Source organism: Balaenoptera acutorostrata, chromosome 6 (assembly GCF_949987535.1).
Source record: "Balaenoptera acutorostrata chromosome 6, mBalAcu1.1, whole genome shotgun sequence".
Classification (NCBI taxonomy): domain Eukaryota; kingdom Metazoa; phylum Chordata; class Mammalia; order Artiodactyla; family Balaenopteridae; genus Balaenoptera; species Balaenoptera acutorostrata.
Window position 1 is genome coordinate 28,176,940 of NC_080069.1, and position 17,376 is coordinate 28,194,315.

The following is a 17,376-nucleotide window of genomic DNA, read 5'->3' on the forward strand; positions in this document are numbered from 1 at the left end:
GGGTAGTTATTTTCTGACTGATTTAACCAATTTTATACCACAAAGTATATATATTTTTATATATATAAAAAATATATATTATATAATATATATTTATAAATATATAATTATAATATAAATGTATTTATTTTATATTTATTATATAAATAACATAATTATAATATATAATATATTTATAAATATATCTAACTCTAATATATTATATATATAAAATACATATATATATATATATATATAATTATATTACTCTAGATATATCATGTTCTTGGACTGGAAGGATCAAAATTGTGAAAATGACTCTACTACCCAAAGCAATCTACAGAGTCAATGCAATCCCTATCAAACTACCACTGTCATTTTTCACAGAACTAGAACAAAAAAAATCTCACAATTCATATGGAAACACAAAAGACCCTGAATAGCCAAAGCAATCTTGAGAAAGAAAAACGGAGCTGGAGGAATCAAGCTCCCTGACTTCAGACTATACTACAAAGCTACAATAATCAAGACAGTATGGTACTGGCAGAAAAACGGAAACATAGATCAATGGAACAGGATAGAAAGCCCAGAGATAAACCCACACACATATGGTCACCTTATCTTTGATAAAGGAGGCAAGAATATACAGTGGAGGAAAGACAGCCTCTTCAATAAGTGGTGCTGTGAAAACTGGACAGCTACATGTAAAAGAATGAAATTAGAATGCTCCCTAACACCATACATGAAAATAAACTCAAAATGGATTAAAGACCTAAATGTAAGGCCAGATATTATGAAACTCTTAGAGGAAAACATAGGCAGAACACTCCATGACATACATCACAGCAAGATCCTTTTTTACCCACCTCCTAGAGAAATGGAAATAAAAACAAAAATAAACAAATGGGACCTAATGAAACTTAAAAGCTTTTGCACAGCAAAGGAAGCCATAAACAAGATGAAAAGACAACCCTCAGAATGGGAGAAAATATTTTCAAATGAAGCAACTGACAAAGGATTGATTAATCTCCAAAATTTATAAGCAGCTCATGCAGCTCAATATCAAAAAAACAAACAACCCAATCCAAGAATGGTCAGAAGACCTAAATAGACATTTCTCCAAAGAAGATACACAGATTGCCAACAAACACATGAAAGAATGCTCAACATCATTAATTATTAGAGAAATGCAAATCAAAACTACAATGAGATATCATCTCACACTGGTCACAATGGCCATCATCAAAAAGTCTACAAACAATAAATGCTGGAGAGGGCGTGGAGAAAAGGGAACACTCTTGCACTGTTGGTGGGAATGTAAATTGATACAGCCACTATGGAGAACAGTATGAAGGTTCCTTAAAAAACTAAAAATAGAACTACCATACGACCCAGCAATCCCACTACTGGGCATATACCCTGAGAAAACCATAATTCAAAAAGAGTCATGTACCACAATGTTCATTGCAGCTTTATTTACAATAGCCAGGACATGGAAGCAACCTAAGTGTCCATCAACAGATGAATGGATAAAGAAGATGTGGCACATATATACAATGGAATATTACTCAGCCATAAAAAGAAACAAAACTGAGTTATTTGTAGTGAGGTGGATGGACCTAGAGTCTGTCATACAGAGTGAAGTAAGAAAGAGAAAAACAAATACCATATGGTAATACATATATATGGAATCTAAAAAAAAAAAAAATAGGTTCTGAAGAACCTAGGGGCAGGACAGGAATAAAGACGCAGATGTAGAGAATGGACTTGAGGACGTGGGGAGGGGGAAGGGTAAGCTGGGACGAAGTGAGAGAGTGGCATGGACATATATACACTACCTAATATAAAACAGATAGCTAGTGGGAAGCAGCTGGATCACACGGGGAGATCAGCTCGGTGCTTTGTGACCACCTAGAGCGGTGGGATGGGGAGGGTGGGAGGGAGATGCAAGAGGGAGGGGAAATGGGGATATATGTATACATATAACTGATTCACTTTGTTATACAGCAGAAACTAACACCTTGTAATTATGCTCCAATAAAGATGTTTAAAAAAACAAGAAATTAGATTTACTCTAAGTGCTCAAAACACACACACACACATAAAAAAAGAATTAATATGTAAATTTAGCAAGGCAGTTGAATATGGGTCAATATACAAAAATCGAATGCATTTCTATTTATATTTATACACAAATGATTTCTATGTATGCTACATATAGTATGCACAGAATTTTTTCTGTAAATACAAAACTATACATTCCCCTATGTATTACTGTTGCGTTGCACCCTACAGGCCTGCAAGCCCTGCACTTGCCCAGCCTCGACACCGAAGAAAGAGCCTGGAGTCAGCGACATAGACATCAATGGTTTAATGGATGGAGGAGCTTACATGTCCTGGAGCAACACTCCACGGTGTGCGGCAGACAGCGGGCAGGACATGGTAGTAGTCTTTGCTCCCAGGGCTCGGGGAGGTTACCGGTTATAGGGGGAATTGACATCAGGTTGGCTCATCGGTTACCAGGGAAACAAGCAGGGGCACGTCCCTCACCGTCCCTTTGATAAGCTATCACGGTGGAGGTGCTCTGATCTAAAGATTAGAACAATCACTAGCTGGGGCCGGGGGCAAGTATGTATTAGGAGGGAAGCTTGGTGATGTGAGTAGTGTGTAGATGAAGGAGGACTGGTCGGGCAGGGGTTGTACAGCGAGCAAGAGAAGAGCCATCTTGGGTGGCTTGATCATACAATTATTTATGTATTTCTATATATGCTGTATACTAGCAATGAAAATATTGGAAAATCAAATTTTAAAATAACATTTAAATAGTATAAAAATACTTACGAATAATTTTAACAAAATATGTGCAAGCCCTGTTCACTTAAATCTACAAAACTTTGTTGAGAGAAATAAATGAAGGCCTATATAAATGGGGTCATATATGCCATGTTCATGGCTTAGAAGACTAAACATTAAGATGTCAGTTATCCCCAAATCAATCTATAGATTCAAAGTAATCAAAATCCCAGTAAGCAGTTTTGTAGAAATTTCCAAGCTGACTTGACAAATTTTATGGAAATGGATATATTTTCCAAAAAAGAAAATGCTGGAGGTCACGACTTAACTGTAATCTGCGGGAAACAAGACCCTGTGTTACTGTCATGAGGACAGACAAACAGATCAGTGGAGACTGACCCACATGTTCAACATATAACACATATAACACATACAGTCATTTGATATTTTGACAAATGAAGGTGATGATATAATTTGATGAAGAAAGGATGGTCTTTCCTACAAATTCTGGATACCCATTTGTAAATAAAAATGAACCCTGACACTGACCATGCACACAAATATAATTTAACTTGAAATGAGCCACAGACCTATATGTAGATCATCTTCCCAATAACCCGTGAGACGAAGTCACACAAAGCTAAGCCAAGGCGTCAAGGTGCTGGGCTCTCATTGGGGCCCCATTCAGGTTGTTGGCAGTCCAGGACATTGTGGCTACAGAACTAAGGTTTCCCTGCCTGCTGGCTGGTGGCAGAGACTATTCTTGTTCTCAGGCCCACCGACAGCCTGGCAGCCAGCACGTGAGGCCCCCGCACCCGTGAGTCTCTGACTTCCTCTTCTGTGACCAGTCAGAGAAAACTCTCTGCCTTTGAAGCACTCATGGAATTAAAGTGGGCCCGCCCAGATCATCTCTCTTTAGCCAGGTAACAGAAATTTCTCGTGATGCTTGTAACTTTAACCATTTCTCCTTGAAATTCCACACATTTTTGTTCCATATATATTTTAGGCCATACTTTAAAGTGCATTCAAAATTAGCCTCGCTGTATCTTTCTGGGAGGCTGATCAAATTATTATTTTGAAATGACCCCTAAGATCTAGTAAAAACTTTTATCTTCTGGTCTTCTCGTCTAACATTACCAGCTGTGTGAGCTTGCTTCTGGTTGGCATCTCCAACGCCTGTCATTTTCCCATCCTTTTAATTCCATCCTCCTTAAGTGTTCTGTTTTAGATGAGTCTTGTATTAATTTCCTAGAGCTGAAGTAACAAAACAGGGTGGCTTAAAAAAACAAAAATTTACTCCCTCACAGTTCTGGAGGCTAGAGGCCCAAAGTCAAGGTACCAGCAGGGCTCTGCTTCCTCTGAAGGTTCTAGGGCTTTCCTTGGCGTGTAACAGCACACTCCAATGTCTGCGGCATCTGCACATGGCTTCTCTGTGTGTGTCTCTGTGCCCTCTCCTCTTCTTAGCAAGATACCGTTAGATTAAGGGCCCAGACTAAATCCAGGATGATTTCATCTTGAGATCCTTAACTAAACACGTCGCAGAATAGGGAGGGTGGCAGGGAGATGCAAGAGGGAGGAGATATGGGGGTATATATGTATGTATAGCTGATTCACTTTGTTATAAAGCAGAAACTAACACACCATTGTAAAGCAATTATACTCCAATAAAGATGTTAAATAAATAAATAAATAAATACATACATACATACATACATACATACATACATACATACATCGCAGCAGCACCATTTCCAAAGGTCACATTCTGAGGCTCTGGGTAGACCTGAATTTTGGGGGGATACCCTTTTCCGTACCCCACTGGTGCATGTGTAAAGTCAGCAGTCTCCAAATCTGAGCCAAATTTTGTGTAGGGGGTTGATCCTGCCCCATCCTCCGACAGGGCAACCTCAAGAAAATCAGTGCTTCTGATACAAAACCTACCGACCTCAGCCCCACACAACGCACCATCAAAGTGAAAGCTGCAGGCCACATCTGGGCGCTAGCGGTGACAGAGGTGATCACAGGTTCGGGTTCAGATCACAGGTGGCTCTCTGTTCCCAGGTACGTATTATGCCTTGGGACGTGGAGGTAGCATCCTGCAGGCTCCGCACAGCCACTGGAGCCTCCTTGCTAAGACAGAAATGACATCTTCAGGATGAAGGCAGGCCTGGCCATCTGGTGCAGGAGGAAGTAGCTTCCTGTTGTCCTCAGACCCTTGCCACAGGCAATGACACTAGAGCAGGCCACCCTCTGAGTAGACAAGAAAGGGGATTCTCTCGTGGTATAGACAGCACTGCCACTGTCCCATGCCACACGGCCCACCAGAGCACTGCTGCTGCCCGTACCTTACCGGGTGTCCCTGATAAAGGACAGACACAACAGTCCACACAAATGGTTGACCTTCAGGCTGTCATCTCAGTCACCTTAGCCCTTGATGCCCCAGCAAACAACCAGCATGTTTACACTCTTTGGCCATTGCCAGTGGCATGGCCATGTGGCCAGCCAAAGCAGAAACTAAATTCTCATCCAAGCTTTCCCGTTTGGGAGGAAGACCTCAGGACCTCTTGCCCCCCAAACACCCCAAATATAAATGATAGTCACACATGTCTGCACATAGCAGGCACTCCTATCCCCTTTGGAGACCCAGACATTACCAACAGTGACCAAGACTCTCATTTTACTTTAAAAACACACAACACCAAGCTCTTGAGCAAGTCATTCAAGAGAACTTCCCTTCATCTGCCAATTTAGAACGCAGGCCTCACAGAGGACCATATGGCCTACTTATACAAGTTCAGGTTCGGGGAAATGAAACATGCACCTGTCAGTCATCAAACATCCGAAATGCATCATAATAACTTACTCCATTTTTGATGTTTGACAGCTGATAGCCTTTAAGGACCACCCCCCTCTCTTACCCCAGGGCAAGCTGATAAGAAAGGGGCACCTGCAGAGAATTCACACCAGTAAACCCTGGCCCAGGGTAAGAACTCCACCTCCCAAACCACAGGGAAAGCCAGAGTCAGTAACTCCTCCCTGCTTCCTCAAGCCATTTCCAGAGCTGCCTCCTGGGAGCCCACTCTGCTCTCCCAGCAAAGTCTCATTATGTGAAAAATGGACCTTTTCACTCCCACTCGCTGCATGTGTGGCATCATCAGTCTTGATAATGAGAACTAAAATGTTGCCTGCCATATCAGTAAACAAAGGATGTTGCAGCCATCAAGCCATCACATTACAGCCACCGGAGGGTGAGCCCTAAGGGAACCCAGGATGTAGACAAACAGGCTGCTCACTGCCAAACCCTCAGCCACTGCCGCACCCCCCGGTTCTGCGAGTGCACCCTGAGGAAACTCAGGATGAGAAAACACAGGATACTGGCCCCAGATATTTAAGGTGCATATCAAAGGAATGATTTCAGTGAGCCCAGGCTCTTGCATCTTCCCCAACATAGAAAAGTGCTAAATTCCATAACATGAGAAATCTGGTTTTCTTTTATTAACAGTAATCTTTTGATGTTCTGACTACCTGGTCTTTTGTTGAGAATCTCCTATATATCCTGGCTCCCCACCCTTGCCTCTTCGGAACAGTTTTTGCAATGTCATCTGAGATGCCATGTCCCGGGCCTGAAGTCCTCAGAAAGTCCACCCAATAAAACATAACTCTCAACTTTTAGGTTGTGCATTTTTTTTTTTCAGTCAACAATAACCAAGCCACATTTTGGGTCAGGTTGATCCTGCTCCCTATGGTGCAACCACAAAACACATTCATCTTCCTCTTATGATTTAGAAGCTATATGCTGTATACTATTCTTCTAGGAGTTAGACGAGAGATTACTATTTGCAGCCTGCCTTATAAAGTATACTGCTAATTGGTACATTTAATCTTCTCCAACAATTCAAGGAGCTTAGACCTTTTAGTTCCTCATAAACCTCCCCTACCCTAAATGCTAAAGTCATGCATTTTATTTCTACATATAGTTTAAAGTCCACAAGGCATTGTTGTTGCTGTTTTATACAGTCAATATTTAGATTTCCTCATATTTACCACTGTTGCTGCTCATCGATCTTTCCTGCTTCTCTGACATTTCGTCTGTGATCATTTTCCCTCTGCCTGAAGAAGTCTCATTAGTATTACACCGAAGGTCATTTTACTTCCTCTCGCTGCTATTAAATACATTTTTCTTAGCCTTCAGTTATCTCAGTTCACTCTGATGGGTCTATATGCAGATTTACTTTTATTTACCCTGCTTGGGGTTTGCAGGGCCTTCTTGATTCCATGGAGTACTGTCCTTAGTCTATTTTGGAAAAATATCTACCGTCATCTCTTCAAATGTTTCCTATGCGCCCCTGCCTCACCTACTCCTAGGATATAAAATAAACAAATACTAAAATTTTTTCATGGATCCTTTATGGCCTCGCCATTCAAAGTGTGGTCTATGACCTGATAGCATCAATATTCTCAAGAAGCTTCTAAAAACTCAGCATCTCAGGCATCCCCAGGGATCCACTGAATCAGAATCTTCATTTAAACAAGATCCACAGGTGAGTCACATCCCATTCAAGTCTGAGAAGCACTGGTCTCCATCTCTCAGCCTCTCTTCCACATTTACCACTCCTCGTCTCCCCATTCCATTGTAGATAATTACTTTTATCTTCCAGTTCACTAATTCTTTCATACTCTTAACTTCTTAATTGATGTATATAATACACATAGAAAATTGCACAAGACATAAACATAAGAGCCCAGTACATTTTTACAAAGTAAATATTCATGTCACCACCGAAGTTAAGAACACTGCCAGTGGCCCACAAGCTCCCCCCACCCACCCCAGACTTTTGTGGGATTCAACTGTCCACTCTGCTATTAAATTCATCCACTGAGTCCTAACGTTTGTTATTCAGTTTTGCTACTCCAGAATTTCTTTCTATTTGGTTCTTTTCCAAATCTGTATGTCATTTTTCACGGCTTTAAGTTCTCTGTTGAAATTTATCTCCTTGAGCAGGGCAACCACAGGTGTGCTAGTGTTTGTGTCTATTAACTACAATATCCAAATCCCCTGGGGCTCTACTGACATTGTCAGCTGTTTATCCTGCAGGTTCTAATTCATGTTATCTTTTTTTCTTTTTTATGGAGTATAGTTGACTTACAACATTGTGTTAGTTTCAGCTGTACAGCAAAGTGATTCAGTTATACATATACATATATTCATTCTTTTTTACATTCTTTTCTCATACAGGTTATCACAGAATATTGGGTAGAGTTCCCTGTGCTATACAGTAGGTCATTGTTATCTATCTTATATATAGTAGTGTATGTATTCGTCCCAAGCTCCTGATTTATCCCTCCCCACCACGTTTCCCCTTAGGTAACCATAAGTTTGTTTTTGATATCTATTAAGTCTGCTTCTGTTTTGTAAATGGGTTCATTTGTATCTTTTTTTTTTTAATTAGATTCCACATATGAGTGATATCATATGATATTTGTCTTTGTCTGACTTACTTGACTTAGTATGATAATCTTTAGGTTTTAGCATCCATTTTGCTGCAAATGGCATTATTTCATTCTTTTTTTATGGCTGAGTAATATTCCATTGTATATATGTACCACATCTTCTTTATCCATTCCTCTGTTGATGGACATTTAGGTTGCTTCCATGTCCTGGCCATTGTAAATAGTGCTGCAATGAACACAGGGGCATATGTATCCTTTCGGATTATGGTTTTCTACAGCTATATGCCCAGGAGCGGGATTGGTGGATCATATGGTAGCTCTATTTTAAGTTTTTTAAGGAACCTCCATATTGTTCTCCATAGTGGTTGTACCAATTTACATTCCCACCAACAGTGTAGGAGGGTTCCCTTTTCTCCACACCCTCTCTAGCACTTACTGTTTGTAGACTTTTTGATGATGGCCATTCTGACAGGTGCAAGGTGATACCTCATTGTAGTTTTGATTTGCATTTCTCTGATAATTAGTGATGCTGAGCATCTTTTCATATGCTTTTTGGCTATCTGTATATCTTCTTTGGAGAACTGTCTGTTTAGATCTTCTGCCCATTTTTTGATTGGGTTGTTTGTTTTTTTGACATAGAGCTCCATGAGCTGTTTGTATATTTTGGAGATTAACCCCTTGTCAGTTGCATTATCTGCAAATATTTTCTCCCATTCTATGGGTATCGTTTTGTTTTGTTGATGGTTTCCTTTGCTGTCCAGAAGCTTTTAAGTTTAATTAGGTCACATTTGTTTATTTTTGTTTTTATTTTCATTACTCTAGGAGGTGGATCAAAAACGATATTGCTTCAGTCTATGTCAAAGAATGTTCTGCCTATGTTTTTCTCTAAGAGTTTTATAGTGTCTGGCCTTACATTTAGGTCTTTGATCCATTTCCAGTTTATTTTTGTGTATGGTGTTAGAGAATGTTCTAATTTCATTCTTTTACATGTAGCTGTCCAGTTTTCCCAGCACCACACATCAAAGAGACTGCTTTTTCTCCACTGTGTATTCTTTCCTCCCTTGTCATAGATTAATTGACCATAGGAGCGTGAGTTTATTTCTGGGCTTTCTAACTTATTCCATTGATATGTATTTCTGTTTTTGTGCCAGTACCATACTGTTTTGATTACTGTAGCTTTGTAGTATAGTCTGCAGTCAGGGAGTCTGATTCCTCCAGCTCCATTTTTCTTTCTCAAGATTGCTTTGGCTATTCGGGGTCTTTTGTGTTTCCATGTAATTTTAAAAAAACTTTGCTCTAGTTCTGTGAAAAATGCCAATGGTAGTTTGATAGGGATTGCACTGAATCTGTAGATTGCCTTGGGTAGTTCATATCATCTTACCTCATGTGCCTACTTATCTCTAAGTGAGTGCTGAACACTGTATTTGAAAAGAGAGGCCTTGGGAGTTGTTAACCTTCTCCAGAAAGGATTTTCATTTACTCCCAGCCAGTAACTGGGCAGCTGCAGCCAGTTCAGGGACTGTTTACTTTCAGACCACCCTCACTCTTAGGTTGAAACTTGATAACCCACCCAACGTAAGAGGATTCACAGGGCTCCATTCCTTGGTGGCCCTGCAGTCCAACTTTTGTCTACTTGGCTATTAAGCTCTGCTCAGCCCCTTAGCTTTGTAGTAAACATCTCCAGGGCAAAAGCAGCCCCATTGTTAGGCTCAGCACTTTGATTTCTGCCATCTTCTGAATCTTGGCCTAGAAACCGTTTGCTCTTTTTAGCTCTCTGACTTGATATATATTCTAATATTTCTAATTGTCCTTCACTGACAAGTATGTGTGAATCATGTGCTCTACCATTCCCAGGAGAGAAACTTAGTGGCATCCTCTTCATCTAAACAATATATTCTCAAATTGCTCTGGAGATGTTAATTACACTTATTCCAAAGTCTTCTTTAAACAACTAGAGTTGTTTATGTGAAATCTGTTTCATCAGGTTTTACTTTTTTTGTTTACGAGCTTAGTTCTTTTACAGAGTTAGTTCTGTTTACATATGAAACTGTTCCTGGATGTCTGCTCATCTTGATATTTGGGATGCCAGTTTGCCCACACTTTCAAAGACCTCCTTCCCTCCAGGAGGAGGATACTGCCCCCAGGTGAGAGCTACTTCCTCAATCTGCCAGCTAACACCCACTTTTGCCATTTCTCTCTGGCCAAATGCTCCCTCCCAATGCCCAAGAATCACCTCTAAAACAAATGTCCTGGCAGCAGAAGGCCTTCATCATCTGAGGCAAATGCTTGCATTCTGTCGAACATGCCTCAGTTTTCCTTTGAGTTGGGCCCTCGTGGAGACTTGAAAAGGGGGAAAGAAGGGTGAGAATGCAGTAGTGAGAAGGAACTGCAAGGGGAAGAAAGACTATGAGTAGGACCAGGAGACAGGAAAGCAGGGGCCCGTGGACAAGAAAACACAGGCAGCCCACAGGGCTGGACCTCACTCTGAAAGGGTGAGAGGCTGCAGAGATGGGGCCAAGGAACAGGCTGTGGCACACTAGAGCCGAAGGGGGATGAGGAGTCTGCCCTCCACATGGCAGGCAAGGAGGAGCTTGGGGGACCGAGCAGAATTATGTGGTCACTTGGTCTGCCATGTGGAGGGCCTGGCTTGAAGTGCCACCTGGCACAGTGGTCTGGTGCCAGGTCCACAGACCCTGGGAAACAGCAGAGGTTCCTGAGAGCTGGGTCACTCACCAGCAGGAGGGGGCCTTCTGGAAAGTCACAGTATGTAGGCAGGCAGGAGGCTTGCTCACACCCGTTCTCTGCTTTCCATACTTTGATCAGTCCCCGCTCGTCCACGGTGACAACCAGTTGCAGCCGAGGGTAAGTCACCAAATTCACCAGAGCTGCAGGCTGTAGAGGGCTCGACAGATCTCCGTGCCCTAGGCAACAACAAAATTAATGTAACAACTCACATAGGGCCCATTTATTTCCTAAACACTTATTATTTTCATTCATTCGACCATCACCCAGTGCACACTGGGGACATGTAGCTGTAAAGGATATGATCCCCATCCTCACAGGCTGCACAGCATGGTAGGGAACACAACACAGAAGCAATGTTCCACCATAGAGGAGACAGGTGTGTCCTGGAGGAGAGCAGTGGCTGAGCGTGGGTGTTGAGACTGCCTGGGGTTGGCGCCATTGCAGGGGGATTGAGGGTGGGGTCCTTCATGTGCACTGGGCACAGGATGTCTGAAGCACTCCCAGTGGTTACCTATGGCTCAACTGAAGAAGGCTGGGCAGGGCGGCAGGACCCAACACTACCCACCCTGCCCGGGATCTGGGCTGTGCTTGGGACCTAGGCTGTGCTGGGGACCTGGGCTGTACTCAGGACCTGGGCTTTGCAGGGCTGCATAAAGTGAACTTCCACGTGGAACGTCTCACTTGGTCCCCAAGGAACCCAGGTTTACAGATAAGCTAATTCAGCCTTGTGGTTGTAAACAGTTTCTGTTGCATATCTGCAACTGCCCTGCTCAGAACATGCCCTTCCCAGTGGTGTACCCAGCAGTGCCACCGCGGGCCAGGCCTGGTGAAGGCCCATGCCCTGTCACGGCCATTAGCACAGAGGAAAATGACTGGTCCGAGATGGGCTGATTCCCAGATACATGGTCTCTCCCAGGATTCTGAAAGCTAGAACAGCGAGGTAAAGAGCCCGGGTCCAGCAGGCCCACGGCACATTAGGACAGGGCGTCAGAGAACCAATCCTCTAATTGCTCTTTCCGAGTTTCTCAGAGTTGCCACATGGGGTTTCTTTCCAATTTGGAGTTATTACGGTTCTTTTTCTATCAGGTGTTATCATGTTAGCATGATCTTTTTCCAATCATGATATCCCAGTATTCTTCCATTCCTTTCTTTCTTCCCCCTCACATCAACAAATCAACAGTTGATTTCTGTTGCTTAAACAGCTAACAAGACTATTACTAGTAGGAACTCGGCACTGGTGACTGTGTCATGTCAACTAGGTCTCGGAGAATACACATTATTCACCAGTGGCTAGTAGTATGGAAGTGGGCAAAGAAGCAGTGAAACTCCCCTTCCCATTTCAGAATAGAAAGTAGCAACCAGGGGAACAGAGCACAGAAACAGGCTACATACTGCATGACTCCAACAAAATGATTGAGCTTTCTAAAAATAAAATAAGATTGGAGATGTGTTCACAAAGAGGATTAAGGTTGGCAAGCCAGGCAGAATGGGTGCAGAGGGGTCTAGCCCTGTCTAACAGTCCCACACTGTGACCAACGGACCACACTAGAGTTCAACAAACCACAGCCTGCAGCCAAACCCAGCCCACTAACCATTTTTGTATTTTCGTTAAAAAAAAAAAATCAAAGAATATTTCATGACACATGAAAAAAACAAGAAACTTACATGTGAGTGTCCATAAGTACCGTTTTATTGGAACACAGCCACTCCCCTTTTGTTTACTTGTTGTCTACAGCTGCTTCTGCATTTCAGCCACATAGTTAAGTAGTTGCAACAGGACCATGTGGTCTACAAAGCCTAAAATATTTGCTCTCTGGCCCTTTACAGAAAAGGTCTGCCACCCCAGCACCAAAGCTCTTTATGTTCAAGTCAAGACCTTTTTGTTTTGGCAACTATGGAACCTCCCAGCCTTCAGGTCTTCTTCCTGCCCAAGAGCCCCTCATCTAAGCCTGTGTGGTCTCATGTCCACAGCCTAAGGTGGGTCTCTTTCAGGGCAACACAACTGCAATGAAACAGAAACCAGACACCTGCACCCATCAGTCACCAGAGACCTTCACTCGAAATTATAATGTCAAACATCACTGTCTATGAGGAAAATAAAGCACGTGGAAGAGAAAAAAAAACATGATAAACAAATGAAAAACAGACCATGGAGGAAAGACATATGATGCAAATAACTGTATCCTTTAAACAACAAAAAAGAGCAATCAGAGAATATGAAAATGGATAGGAAAGCTTTTTAACAATTAGTACCAACCAAGTCCAAAATACTAATCAAGTTATCGAGGTTTTAACACTTAAGTTTGCAAGTGGGGTGAGTAAAAGCTGCATTATCTGGGCAAAACCACCCAGAGGCTGGCATTGGCTCCAATGTGGACATCACAGAACTGGGCATGGCAGCTGTCATCCCCTTGCATAAACAGCCTCCATCAGGCACTGCAAAAATGCCCATCTCCCTGAGGCAGGAGAGCAGAGAGTCAAGGGCATTTGCGATCAATCAGACTCAAGTCTGAAGTGTGACCTGGCACAGCGACTGAGCCTCCTGCAGCTCAGATTTCTCATCTGTACAATGGGGCTCCCACTCCTCACCTCACAAGTTGGCTGTGATGGTTAAAGAGAATAAAGGCAAAGGGCCTCGCTAAGACTGAGGACATAGCAGCATCTGGTCCCTTCTCATCCTGGCCCCCTCCTGGACAGCTCACCTCTTGCAGATCCCAGGCACACACGGAGCCATCTGACGACACGGTGCACACCACGGACTTCTCCCGCCCATCAAACCAGTACTCTTTGGTTGAGATGTAGGCCAGCTCATCTGTCTCTCCTGAAAGAGAACACAGACTTGCCTTAAGCACACACATGGATGCCTGGCATGTGAACAGTCAACTTGGTGAAGGGGAGGCAGGCAAGTCATTCCTCTTCTCTCTCAGGAGCATGACAGGTGCTGATTCTGGGGACAGTGGTGGACAGAAAGAGCTGGGACTTCAGACTTACAATTTGGGTATCATGCCCAGGACTGCCTACCACCCACCAGCCATGTTACTGTGAACAACAGTTACAACATCCTTATCTCTTAGTTTCTGTTTCTTTCTACCCTGAAATAGATGTAATGATCTCTGTGAGGATCAAATGAAAACACAGGTATAGAACATAGCAGGGTATGTCCTCATTATGTGGCATTTTCCAACTAATTGGCTGAAAAACCAAATCCCTAGAGATCTGACCAGGGAAAGAGTGGGAATGCACAGAGTTACCACCTTCCCCACCCCATACCTTTGTGCCCAGCAATGGCTTTGCAGATAAAAGTCCTTCTCTGGCCACCCAGATTCCATTCGGAACTCCAGCTCGGATCAGCAGAGATAGTGCTGTTTCCATGTCTGTGTGCCCAGGGTCGTCTGGGAGGCTTTACAGGAGAACCAGCGTCTCAGACACAGCTGCCTGAAACAAAGACCCACAGTCCCAGGCAGAACAGGAGTGTTTTGGCATCAATAGGCCTAGCTTTGATTCCCAGCTTCACCATCTACTAGCTTGGACAACTCACTTTGCCTATGTAGGCCTCAGTTTCCTCCACCGTTAAATGGGGATAATGATATGACACTGAACGAGTGCTCACCACATGTCAGGAATAGGTGCTTTTTGTGTTTCCAGTCAATCTATATAACAACCCCATAAGGTCGGTCCTCATCTCCATTTTAGACATGAGAGAGAGGTTAAACAACTAACCCAGGGTCATGCAGCCTTGGTCATGCAACTGGAACTCAAGGGTCTGCATTTTTTTGAAGCTGCCAACTATTGTTGAACTGTCTATTTCTCCCTTCAATTTTGTCAGCCCTTCATGCATTTTGTTGCTTTGTTATTAGGTCCATATACATTTATAATTTTTAGATCTTCTTGATGGATTGATCTGTTTATTATTATAAAATACCCCTCTTTGTCCCTAGTAACACTTTTTGTCTTAAAGTCTGTTTTGTCTGATATTAGCATAGTCATTCTAGCTCTCTCTTGGTTGCTGTTTGCATGGTATATGTTTCCATTCTATTATTTTCAACCTGTATCTTTGAATATAAAGTGTGTCTATTGTAGACAGCATATACTTGGATATTTTTAATCCCTTCTGCCAATCTCTGCCTTTTCATTGGAGTATTTAATCCATATATATTTAATACAACTACTGATAAGATAGGATTTACATATGTCATTTTGCTTATTTCTATGCATTTTTCCTTCTATTCCTCTGTTACTGCCTTCTTTTGTATTAAGTATTTTCTTGTGTCCTATTGCTTTGTCATTTCTTCAACTGTATATTCTTTTAGTTCTTAGTGGTTGCCTTGGGGGTTACTGGATAAAAATCTTAATTTATGACAATCTAGTTTTGATTAATAGCAACTTAATAGTATCAAAAAACTTAGCTCCTGTGTAGCTCCATTTTATGCCCCGCTCACTCATGCTGTTATTGTCATACAGATTACATCTTCATACATTATGTACCCAATGGAGAGTCACAATTATTGTTTTATGCAGTTGTCCTTTAAATCACATAGGAAAAAAGGAGTTACAAACAAAAGAATTCATTTATGTTGCCTTTTATATACACCCATATGGTTACTTTACTGATGCTACTTCTTCAAGTGGATTCAAGTTCCTGTCTAATGTCCTTTCATATCAATCTGAAAGACTCTCTTTAGTATTTTTTGTACGGCAAGTCTACTAGCAACAAATTCTCAGAGCTTTTGTTAACCTGGGAATGTCTTAATTTTCTCCTTCATTTTGCTAGATATACAATTATTTATTTATTTATTTATTTATTTATAATCAGTCATCAATTTTATACACATCAATGTATACATGTCAATCCCAATCGCCCAATTCAGCACACCACCATCCCCACCCCACAGCGGTTTTCCCCCCTTGGTGTCCATACGTTTGTTCTCTACATCTGTGTCTCAACTTCTGCCCTGCAAACCCATTCATCTGTACCATTTTTCTAGGTTCCACATACATGCGTTAATATACGATATTTGTTTTTATCTTTCTGACTTACTTCACTCTGTATGACAGTCTCTAGATCCATCCACGTCTCAACAAATGACTCAGTTTCGTTCCTTTTTATGGCTGAGTAATATTCCATTGTATATATGTACCACAACTTCTTTATCCACTTGTCTGTTGATGGGCATTTAGGTTGGTTCCATGACCTGGCTATTGTAAATAGTGCTGCAATGCACATTGGGGTGCATGTGTCTTTTTGAATTACGGTTTTCTCTGGGTATATGCCCAGTAGTGGGATTGCTGGATCATATGGTAATTCTATTTTTAGTTTTTTAAGGAACCTCCATATTGTTCCCCATAGTGGCTGCATCAATTTACATTCCCACCAACAGTGCAAGAGGGTTCCCTTTTCTCCACACCCTCTCCAGCATTTGTTGTTTGTAGATTTTCTGATGATGCCCATTCTAACTGGTGTGAGGTGATACCTCATTGTAGTTTTGATTTGCATTTCTCTAATAATTAGTGATGTTGAGCAGCTTTTCATGTGCTTCTTGGCCATCTGTATGTCTTCTTTGGAGAAATGTCTATTTAGGTCTTCTGCCCATTTTTCGATTGGGTTGTTTGTTTCTTTAATATTGAGCTGAATGAGCTGTTTATATATTTTGGAGATTAATCCTTTGTCCGTTGATTCGTTTGCAAATATTTTCTCCCATTCTGAGGGTTGCCTTTTCATCTTGTTTTTGGTTTCCTTTGCTGTGCAAAAAAAAAAAAAGAAACAGAGCTGGAGGAATCAGACTCCCTGACTTCAGACTATACTATAAAGCTACAGTAATCAAGACAATATGGTACTGGCACAAAAACAGAAACATAGATCAATGGAACAAGATAGAAAGCCCAGAGATAAACCCATGCACCTATGGACAACTAATCTATGACAAAGGAGGCAAAGATATACAATGGAGAAAAGACAGTCTCTTCAATAAGTGATGCTAGGAAAACTGGACAGCTACATGTAAAAGAAGGAAATTAGAATACTCCCTAACACCATACACAAAAATAAACTCAAAATGGATTCAAGACCTAAATGTAAGACTGGACACTATAAAACTCTTAGAGGAAAACATAGGAAGAACACTCTTTGACATAAATCACAGCAAGATCTTTTTTGATCCACCTCCTAGAGTAATGGAAATAAAAACAAAAATAAACAAATGGGACCTAATGAAACTTCAAAGCTTTTCACAGCAAAGGATATAGAATTCTTGATGACAATCTTTTTCTTCCCACACCTTCAATATATCAGCCCACTCCTTTTTGGGCTCCATGGTTTTTTATGAAAAATCAACCGTTAACCTCATTGGGGTTGTCCCATACATGATGAGTTGATTCTCTCTTGATGCTTTCAAGATTCTGTCTTTGGCT

At 41.7% G+C, this 17,376-nt stretch overlaps 1 protein-coding gene across 1 annotated transcript in view; it reads right to left on the reverse strand.

Annotated features, from left to right (window-relative positions):
* The window catches only part of LOC102997649 (V-type proton ATPase subunit B, brain isoform-like), a 57,366-nt gene extending 43,111 nt beyond the window's left edge, over positions 1-14,255 (reverse strand). Inside the window, 3 exon segments of the mRNA XM_057547839.1 lie at positions 10,957-11,144; positions 13,671-13,789; positions 14,239-14,255. The gene's annotated coding sequence lies outside the window, so the exon portion shown is untranslated.
* Between the last annotated feature and the right edge of the window lie 3,121 nt (positions 14,256-17,376).